This window comes from Otolemur garnettii, unplaced genomic scaffold (genome assembly GCF_000181295.1).
Source record: "Otolemur garnettii isolate 467f Iridium unplaced genomic scaffold, OtoGar3 scaffold00056, whole genome shotgun sequence".
NCBI lineage: Eukaryota > Metazoa > Chordata > Mammalia > Primates > Galagidae > Otolemur > Otolemur garnettii.
The window spans coordinates 6,650,397-6,660,041 of NW_003852451.1; positions in this window are offsets into that span (position 1 = coordinate 6,650,397).

Genomic DNA, 9,645 nt, shown 5'->3' on the forward strand with positions numbered 1-9,645 from the left:
CTAGGGTGACGTCACATTGTGTGAACATCACCACCCACATTCAACACCATTTTATATTTCAGTGTCATTAAGGCCAAGCTCTGCCTTGACTGTTGTTTCTGTTTGTTTTATCTAACTCTAAGAAATAAATCCTTGAGGAAAAAAAAAAGAAAAAGAAGTCCTTCAGGTTCTATGACTTAGGCTATAAAAAAAGAAGACGCTCTCCTGGTGGGGGACAATCATGAGACCTGCTTGCACTCCTTTCAGGAGAACAAAAAATGTTGGTATTTCTTAAATTAAGGAACTTCATGGTAACATCCGCATTTTATTTTTTTTTATTAAATCATAAACACATAGATCATGTATACATTAATCATTAATGCATTTATAGGGTACAATGTGCTGATTTCATATAGAATTAGGAACGCTTACATCACGCTGGTTAATATACACCTCATCTCATTTACTTAATTATTGTGTTAAGACATTTATACTCCAACATGGACCCTTGCTTTATGCACCATAGGTGTGATCCATTCACCCTCCCTCGATCTGACCTCTCCCCCCATCTGTCCCTCCTCTCTCCATCATCCTGGGCCATAGTTGTGATCTATTCTTCATATGAAAGTGTGAGTGATTTGTAAATTGGTATCATAATAGTACTGAGTACATTGGATATTTTTTCTTCCATTCTTGAGATACTTTACTAAGTAGGATATGTTCCAGCTCCATCCATGTAAGCATAAAAGAGGCAAAGTCTCTATCTTTTTTAAGGCTGCATAATATTCCATGGTATACATATACCACAATTTATCAATCCATTCATGGGTCGATGGGCACTTGGGCTTCTTCCATGACTTGGTTATTATGAATTTAGCTGCAATGAACAATCTGGTGCAAATATCTTTGTTATAAACTGATTTTTGGTCTTTTGGATATACACCTAGTAGAGGAATTGCAGGATCAAACAGCAGATCTACTTTTAGATCCCTGAGTTTTCTCCATACTTTCCAAAAGGGATGTATTAGCTTGCACTCTCACCAGCAGTGCAGAAGTGTTCCCTTTTCTCCACATCCACGCCAACATCTGTAGTTTGGGGATTTTGTTATGTGAGCCAGTCTTACAGGAGTTAGATGATATCTCAAAGTGGTTTTGATTTGCATGCCTCTGATGATTAAAGATGATGAGCATTTTTTCATGTGTCTGTAGGCCATGCACCTATCTTCTTCAAAGAAGCTTCTGTTCAAGTCCCTTGCCCACAATGAAATGGAATTACTTATTCTTTTCTTATTAATAAGTTTGAACTCTCCGTGGATTCTGGTTATCAAACCTTTGTCAGAAGCATAACCTGAAAAAATCTTCTCCCATTCTGAGGGCTGTCTGCTTGCTTTACTTACTGGGTTGTTAGCTGTGCAGAAGCTTTTTAGTTTGATCAATCCCAGTAATGTATTTTTTGTGTTACTTCAATTGCCCGGGGGGTCTGCCTCATAAAGTATTCTCCCAGGCCAGTTTCTTCAAGTGTTTCTCCTGTACTCTCTCCAGGAATCTTTATAGTTTCGTGTCTTAAGTTTAAATCTTTTATCCAGTGTGAGTCAGTTTTTGTTAATAATGAAAGGTATGTGTCCAGTTTCAGTCTGCTACAAGTCACCAGCCAATTCTCCCAGCACCATTTGTTAAAGAGGGAATCTTTCCCCCAATTTATATTTTTGATGGGCTTATCAAAGATCAAATGATGTTAAGTGTCTGGGTTCAGCTCTTGGTTCTCAATCTGTCCCACACATCTACCTCTCTATTTTTGTGCCAGTAACATGCTGTTTTGATCACTATAAATTTATAGTATAGTTTGTAGTCTGTTAGCACGATTCCTCCTGATTTGTTTTTATTTCTGAGTAATGTCTTGGCTATTCGAGGTTTTTTTCTGGTTCTGTATAAAATGAAATACTAGTTTCTCCAGATCTTTAAAGTATGACAGTGGTGCTTTGATAGGGATTGCATTAAATTTGTAAATTGCTTTGGGTAATATGGACATTTAAACAATGTTGATCCCTCCTAGCTATGAGCATGGTATGCTTTTCCATTTGTTAACATCTTCAGCCATTTCTTTTCTCATAGTTTCATAATTCTCTTTATAGAGATCTTTCACATCCTTTGTTAGATAAATTCCCAAATATTTCTTCTTCTCTGGCACAACTGTAATGAGATTAGAGTCCTTGACTATTTTTTTTTTGCTTGATTATTATTGGTATATATAAAAGCTACTGACTTGTGAGTATTGATTTTGTATCCTGAGACACTACTGTATTCCTTGATCACTTCTTTTTTTTTTTTGAGACAGAGCCTCAAGCTATCCCCCTGGGTAGAGTGCCATGGCATTACAGCTCACAGCAACCTCCAACTCCTGGGCTCAAGCGAGTCTCCTGCCTCCGCCTCCCAAGTAGCTGGGACCATAGGCGCCCACCACAACGCCTGGCTATTTTTTGGTTGCAGCCGTCATTGTTGTTTGGCAGCCAGGCTGGGGATTCGAACCCGCCACCTTAGGTGTACGTGGCTGGCACCTTAGCCGGTTGAGCTATAGGCATCGAGCCTCCTTGATCACTTCTAAGAGTTTTGTGTTTGAGTCCCTGGGGTTTTCCAGGTATAAAGTCATATCATCTGAGAAGAGCAAAAGTTTGACCTCCTCTGACCCTATTTGTATAGCCTTGATCACCTTCTCTTGCCTGATTGCAATGGCTAAGACTTCCATTACAATGTTAAAAAGCAGTGGAGACAATGAGCAACCTTGCCTGGTTCCTGATCTGAGTGGAAATTTTTCACTTTTACTCCATTCAATATGATATTGGCTGTGGGTTTGCTGTAGATAGCCTGTATCAGTTTAAGAAAAGTCCTTTCTATATCTATTTTCTTAAGTGTTCTCATCATGAAACGATGCTGGATATTGTCAAAAGCTTTTTCTGCATCTATTGAGAGAATCATATGGCATTTGTTTTTTAGTTTGTTTATGTGATGTATTGTATTTATAGATATATGTATGTTGAACCAAACTTGAGACCCTGGGATAAAACCCACTTGATCATGGTGTATAATTCATTTGATGAGTTCCTGGATTCTGTTTGCTAGGATCTTACTGAATATTTTTGCATCTATGTTCATTAAAGATATTGGTCTATAGTTTTCTTTTCTTGTTGGACTTTTTCCTGGTTTGGGGATCAGGGTGACATTTGCTTCACAGAATGTGTTGGGAAGTATTCCTTCTTTTTTGATGTTTTGGAAAAAGTTAAGTAATATAGGTACTAGTTCCTCTTTAAAGGTTTGGTAGAATTCTAGTGTGAAGCCATCTGGTCCTGGACTCTTCTTTTTTGGGAGATTGCATATAATTGATTCTATTTCAGTACTTTTTATAGGTTTATTCAGCATTTCCAATTCTTTCTGATTAAGTCTAGGAAGTTGGCATGCTTCCAAGTATTGGTCAATTTCTTTCATATTTTCTTATTTCTGAGATTAAAGTTTTTTATAGTATTCATTAAGGATTTTTTAAATTTCTGAGTTGTCTGTTGTTATTTTGCCTTTGTCATTTCTGATTGATGATATAATGGACTTTAATTTTCTATTTTTGGTTAGGTTGGCCAAAGGTTTATCAATTTTGTTGAATTTTTCATAAAACCAACTTTTTGATTTATTGATCTTTTGAATAATTCTTTTGTTTTCAATTTCATTTAATTCTGCTCTAATTTTAGTTATTTCCTTTCTTCTGCTGGGTTTGGGGTTGGAATGTTCTTCCTTTTCTAGTTGCTTAAGATGTCCCATTAAGTTATTGACTTCCTCTCTTTCCATTCTCTTGAGGAAGGCTTGTAATGCTATAAATTTCCCTCTTAGGATTGCCTTTGCAGTATTCCACTGGTTCTGATAATTTGTGTCTTCATTATTGTTTTGTTCCAAAATGTGGCAATTTCCTTCTTGATCTCATCTATGACCCAGCTATCATTCAGCATAAGGTTATTTAGTTTCCATGTCTTTGTATGATCATGCAGATAATTGTTTGCCTGGCTTACAGATGCCCCTCCCTTCACCCTGAGACTATACTTATCCTTTAAGGTAAGATGAGATTCTTGTATGCAGCAGATATCTGGCATGAGTTTTTGTACCCAGTCAGCCAACCTGTGACTCTCAAGAGGACAGTTTAAGCCATTCACATTAATTGAGAGTATTGATAAGCCTGGCAGTGTTTTGGGTGTCAAGTTTTTTGAAATTCCAGTGGACATTTTGAATCTTTTCACCACTGTGAAAATTGGGTTTAAGTCAAGAATTCCGGAGTGAGTTTACTTTGGTGGTAGAGCATTATGCTGGTTATTATGGAGGATGGGTCTGAGGATATCCTGAAGAGCTGGTTTGATTATGGCAAATTTCTTCAATGTGTGTATGTCATTAAAGTATTTAACTTCTCCGTCATAAATGAAGCTCAGTTTAGCTGGATACTGGATCCTGGGCTGAAAGTTGTTTCGTTTTAGGATATTGAAGGTCGACGACCATCCTATTCTGGCTTGAAAAGTTTCAGCAAAGAGATGTGTAGTCATTCTAATATTCTTCTGCTTGTATGTTATGATTTTCTTATGTCTGGCTGCTTGTAGGATTTTGTCCTTCATATTAACTTTGGCAAAGTTAATGACAATGTATCTAGAAGATGCTTTATTTGGGTTGAGTCATGCTGGGGTTCTGAAACTGTCTGCTATCTGAACTTCAGTATCTGTTGCCATGCTTGGGACGTTCTCCTCGATTATCTCTTGGAATAGAGTATCTGTGCCTTTCGGACCATCGGCTTCTCCTTCAGGGATTCCTATGAGGCAAATGTTTGTTCTTTTGGTCCCACAATTCTTTCAGTGAATAATCTGTTTCTGCTCTCTACTTCTCTTCCTCTTTGAGCATTTGGGAGTATTCAAAAGCTTTGTCAGATCCTTTCTTCTGCCTGCTCCACTCTGTTACTGAGGGATTCTACTGTATTTCTCAGATCTTTGAGGACTGCAAGTTCTTGCCTCAATGTGTCAAAATCTTTGGTGATTTTTGTCTTTGAATTCATTGAATTCTTTTTTTTTTTTTTTTGAGACAGAGCCTCAAGCTATCCCCCTGGGCAGAGTGCCGTGGCATTACAGCTCACAGCAACCTCCAACTCCTGGGCTCAAGCAAGTCTCCTGCCTCCGCCTCCTAAGTAGCTGGGACCACAGGCGCCCACCACAATGCCCAGTTATTTTTTGGTTGCAGCCGTCATTGTTGTTTTGGCGGGTCCAGGCTGGGGATTCGAACCCGCCACCTTAGGTGTACGTGGCTGGCGCCTTAGCCGGTTGAGCTATAGGCGCCAAGCCGAATTCATTAAATTCTTGAGACAACTTTTGAACTGCTCCTTGAATTTCTAATTCCATCTTTACCTCCATTTAGTTAATCTTATTTACAATCCAAATTCTGAATTCGATTTCTGACATCATCAGAAACCATTTGTTTCTGAATGGGATCTTCTGTTGTGTCTTCTTTGTCGTTCCCTGGGGAAGCTGATCTACTCTAGTTATTCATGTTGCCAGAGTTTTTCTGCCGATTCTGCCGCCATGATTATGTTTTCACCATTTGGCTAGAGAATCTAAAATTTGTTTCCTGGAGTCCTAGCTTGTTGCAGCAGGGGTGATGCAAACCTCTCTCCACTCAGCTCCCAAACTTAGGCTTTATTGGGTTATTTCTGGCTATTATTTCTCCCTCTGAATGGAAACCTCTGCTGAAAGCTGGCTTTAGTCAGCAGTCAGCCATCTTGCCTCAAACTTTGGAAAGGGCTAAGGTCAGCTGAGGAGGTGGGCACCTCTGGCTGTCCCTGGTTTCCAGCTGGGCCTCCCTTCCTGCCTCTTCCAGGCTCCTGAAAGAGGCTTAGAGTGAGGCTCAGCCCTTTGGCTCTTCCCTGGTCTGTCAGTTTCTCTGTTTTTCTCAGTGCACATTGTCATTTGACCACTTCAATTCCACATCCATACTCATGCCTGGCCTTTTCTGAAGGATGCTAATAGTGAGAACCAGTTTCCCCTAGGACAGTGGTTCTCAACCTGTGGGTCGCAACCCCTTTGGGGGTTGAACGACCCTTTCATAGGGGTCACCTAAATACATCCTGCATATCAGATATTTACATTACAGTTCATAACAGTAGCAAAATTACAGTTCTGAAGTAGCAACAAAAATAATTTTATGATTGGGGATCACCACAATGTGAGGAACTGTATTAAAGGGTCATGGTATTAGGAAGATTGAGAGCCACTGCCCTAGGACCTCTTCAAGGTAGATTCTCCCAGGAACATCAAGGTGAAAAGTCATCTTGATTGCTTTTATAGATTCGGTGTAGATTAACTAACCCAGGGTATTTCAGGCCCCCACTGCAGGAAGAAGCAGAATCATGTTTGACCTTGAAAATGCTCATGCTACTGGCAGGCACGTGCCCTGTCAGGGTCACCAATGGCTTCCTCACTGCCAATTAGTCCTGTCTCCCCAAGCATCACTTCCTCTTCTGCAGCACTCTGCAATACTGGGTTCTGGCACCCCACCATCTCAGATGGGCTAATCCTGACTCTTCTCTCAACCAGCCTCTTCTTGCTCCTTCTCTCCACAACCTCTCATTGCATTCAGCAGGATTCAGTCCCCACACCTCTTCCCTTTCTGCTCCCACTCCCCACGTAGGTAGCACCACCAGATGGAGCAAATAACAACACTGAACTCTCAGTTACAACAACTGTTTCGTAGTGTAAGCCTGTTCCAAATATTGCATAGCCCCCAAACACTCACTTGGAACAAGGAAATATTGCATGACACATGCTAAAAATTACTCATTATTTATCTGAATTCAAATGTAATCAGGCATCCTGGGTTTCATCTGCCCACCCTAAGCTGATCTCATCCAGTTTTGTGACTTTAAATGCTGACTCCTCTGAAAATGTTTATCTGAAGCCTAGATCTCTCTGTGCTGGGCTTCTTACTGACCCCACCCCATTGTGACCAGGGTAACAAATGAATGTCTCAACCACAGCATGTTGGAAAGGTGCTGATATTTACCCCAGATCCTTGCTCCACTCACAGACAGTGCCACCACTACCCCCAACTCCTCAGCCAAAAATCTTGGGCTCATCCTTGGACCCCACTTCTTCTCACACCCCCATCCCATCTGTCAGGAGTCCTTCAGTCCCACCTGGTCTAGCCAAAGCATTTCTTACTAGACCACTGTGACCACTTTCCACTCCTGCCCCTGCTTTGTGTTACGCCCCACAGAGTTTTTGCTAAACATGCCAGCTGGAGTGAGTCTTATAACACATGAGTCATGCCATGTTATTTTTCAGCCCCCACCCTGCAGTGGGCTCCCTTATACTCAGTGTAAAAGTCCAAAGTCCTCACATCTTCCTGAAAAACTTGTTGTTCTTCCCCAGACCACTCCTTTCTGCAGCCTCCTCAGTCCTCCCACAGCCAGCACACTCCTACCATGGAGCCCAAGCCAGGGTCCTGTGCTTGCTCCTTCCTCAGGGAACATTCTTGGAGCAGGTATGTGTCCAGGCAGACAGCTCCTATTCCATGTTTTTGCTCAAATGTCACTTTCTCCGTGAGGTTCGCACTGACCTCCCTATTCCCATTCCAGCCTGCTTACTCACGTGGCACTCTGGATACTCCTTCCCAATGCTCTTTGCTTTCTTCTATACATATCAGCTTCTAACATATCATGTGATTTATTTATTATCATTGTCATTTGTTTTTAGTCTCTCCCCAGTAGAAAGCTCCACAATGCCAGGACTCTTTGGGCCCCTGAAGAATGCTGGGCACCCAAAAGAGAGCTGGCCCCACAGGACACACATATCTTTGAAGAGAAGGAAAGGAAGAAAGAAAAGAAAGAGAGGAAGGAAGGAAAGAAGGAAGGAAGAGGGAGGGAGGAAGGAGGGGAAGAAGGGGTGGATGGGCAAACCGCTGACTGATTCCATCAGTTCAGGATCCTTTCTGGGCCCTGGGTGAAGAGAAATAATTTGTAGAACTTAAATTATCTTTGACTTCTTCCCCTGACCCACCTCCTGTATGCAGATGAGTTAAATGCCAGTAGGAGGATTTGCCCTGCATCTCAGGCTGGGTAGAGCCCCAGGGAAGAGTGACGACATGACACTGCAGAGCCACCCCAGCCTTTTCCAGAGACAAGTCTTCTCTAGGCCAGCCGTTAACTTCATGGCCTGCAAAGAGCTGTTTTAGGGCCATGTATTCACATCTAAGCAGCCAGTGAACCCAGAGGGAGCCACGTGACACCAGCAGGATATGTTGCAACCAATCTTGTTCCAGTCAGGGCTACAAGCAGTGTTACTTGGTTAGCCATAGTAATTTTCTTAGGTAAAGTTGTCGATTTTAGTCCTGGGGGATCTTGACAATATTATATTTTGGGAAATGAGGTTAGAGAATAAATTTTATTAAGATTATTTGAGGTGTCATATTCATCCTGACAAAAATAATATGCAAGTAGCTGCTCTGGGACAAGTCCCTGAAGCTGTCCCGACACCCCAGGGCCACCTTGCTGAGTGAGGTGTTGCACCAGTGTCTAGCAGGTACAAGGCACCAGAGTGGACGGTTAGAGTCTGACCGACCACATTCAGATGCAGCCCTCTTCCCCTTTGCGGGGCTCTCAGTCTGCTAAGCCTCTTCTGTAAAGTAAGGGTGCTGCGTCAAAGGCGTGTTGCTAAACATGTGCGCAGTGGGCCCAGCTTAGTGTCCTGAACCCAGGGAGCGCACAGCCAACCCAAGCTCCTCTCATTCTTCGGGATTTAGGTGGCAGGTGCTGGCTGCTGGGTTGTGTGTTTTGTTTTTCAGCTTTATTGAGGTATAACTGACAAATAAGTTTCATATGTTTAAGGTGCGCCAGGCAATGATTCCACACATGTGGAAACTACGAAATGATCGCCACAATCGAGGGGCTCTGCGCGTCCATCGCCGCCCCTGTTCTGTGCGGTGGAAATACATAAGATGTACTCTCTCCAAAAATCTCAAGTGTACAGGGCACAATCACCGTGCTGTCCATTAGATAGTCAGAACTTGTAACTAAATTTATACCCTGGGACCAACATCTCCCCATGTCGCAGCTGCTGGGTTCTGAAAAAACAATCCAACAGTTTTCCCAAGAAAGGTGGAACTTATTTTCCTTAAGGATGTGGTTTTGCTTTAATGAATGGTATTTCATATTGTGAAAGTTCAGAAGTCAAAGAGGGGTTTCCATGTAAAAAGTCTCTGCTCTGACAAGATGTGTGTTTTTTTTGTTTGTTTGTTTTTTAGAGACAGAGTCTCACTTTATCACCCTCGGTAGAGTGCTGAAGAGTCACAGCTCACAGAAACCTCCAACTCCTGGGCTTAGGTGATTCTCCTGCCTCAGCCTCCCAAGTAGCTGGGACTACAGGCACCAGCCACAATGCCAGGCTATTCTTTGTTGCAGTTTGGCTGGGGCTGGATTTGAACCCACCACCCTCAGTATATGGGGCCAGCCCCCTACTCCCTGAGCCACAGGTGCCACCCCTCTGACAAGATGTTAATACTTTTTCTGCAATACTTCCTACATTATCATTGAAGCTGTAATCTTAAAGTAGCATTGGCCAAGGTACTTTATTTTGTTTTGTTTTATTTTATTTTATTTTATTT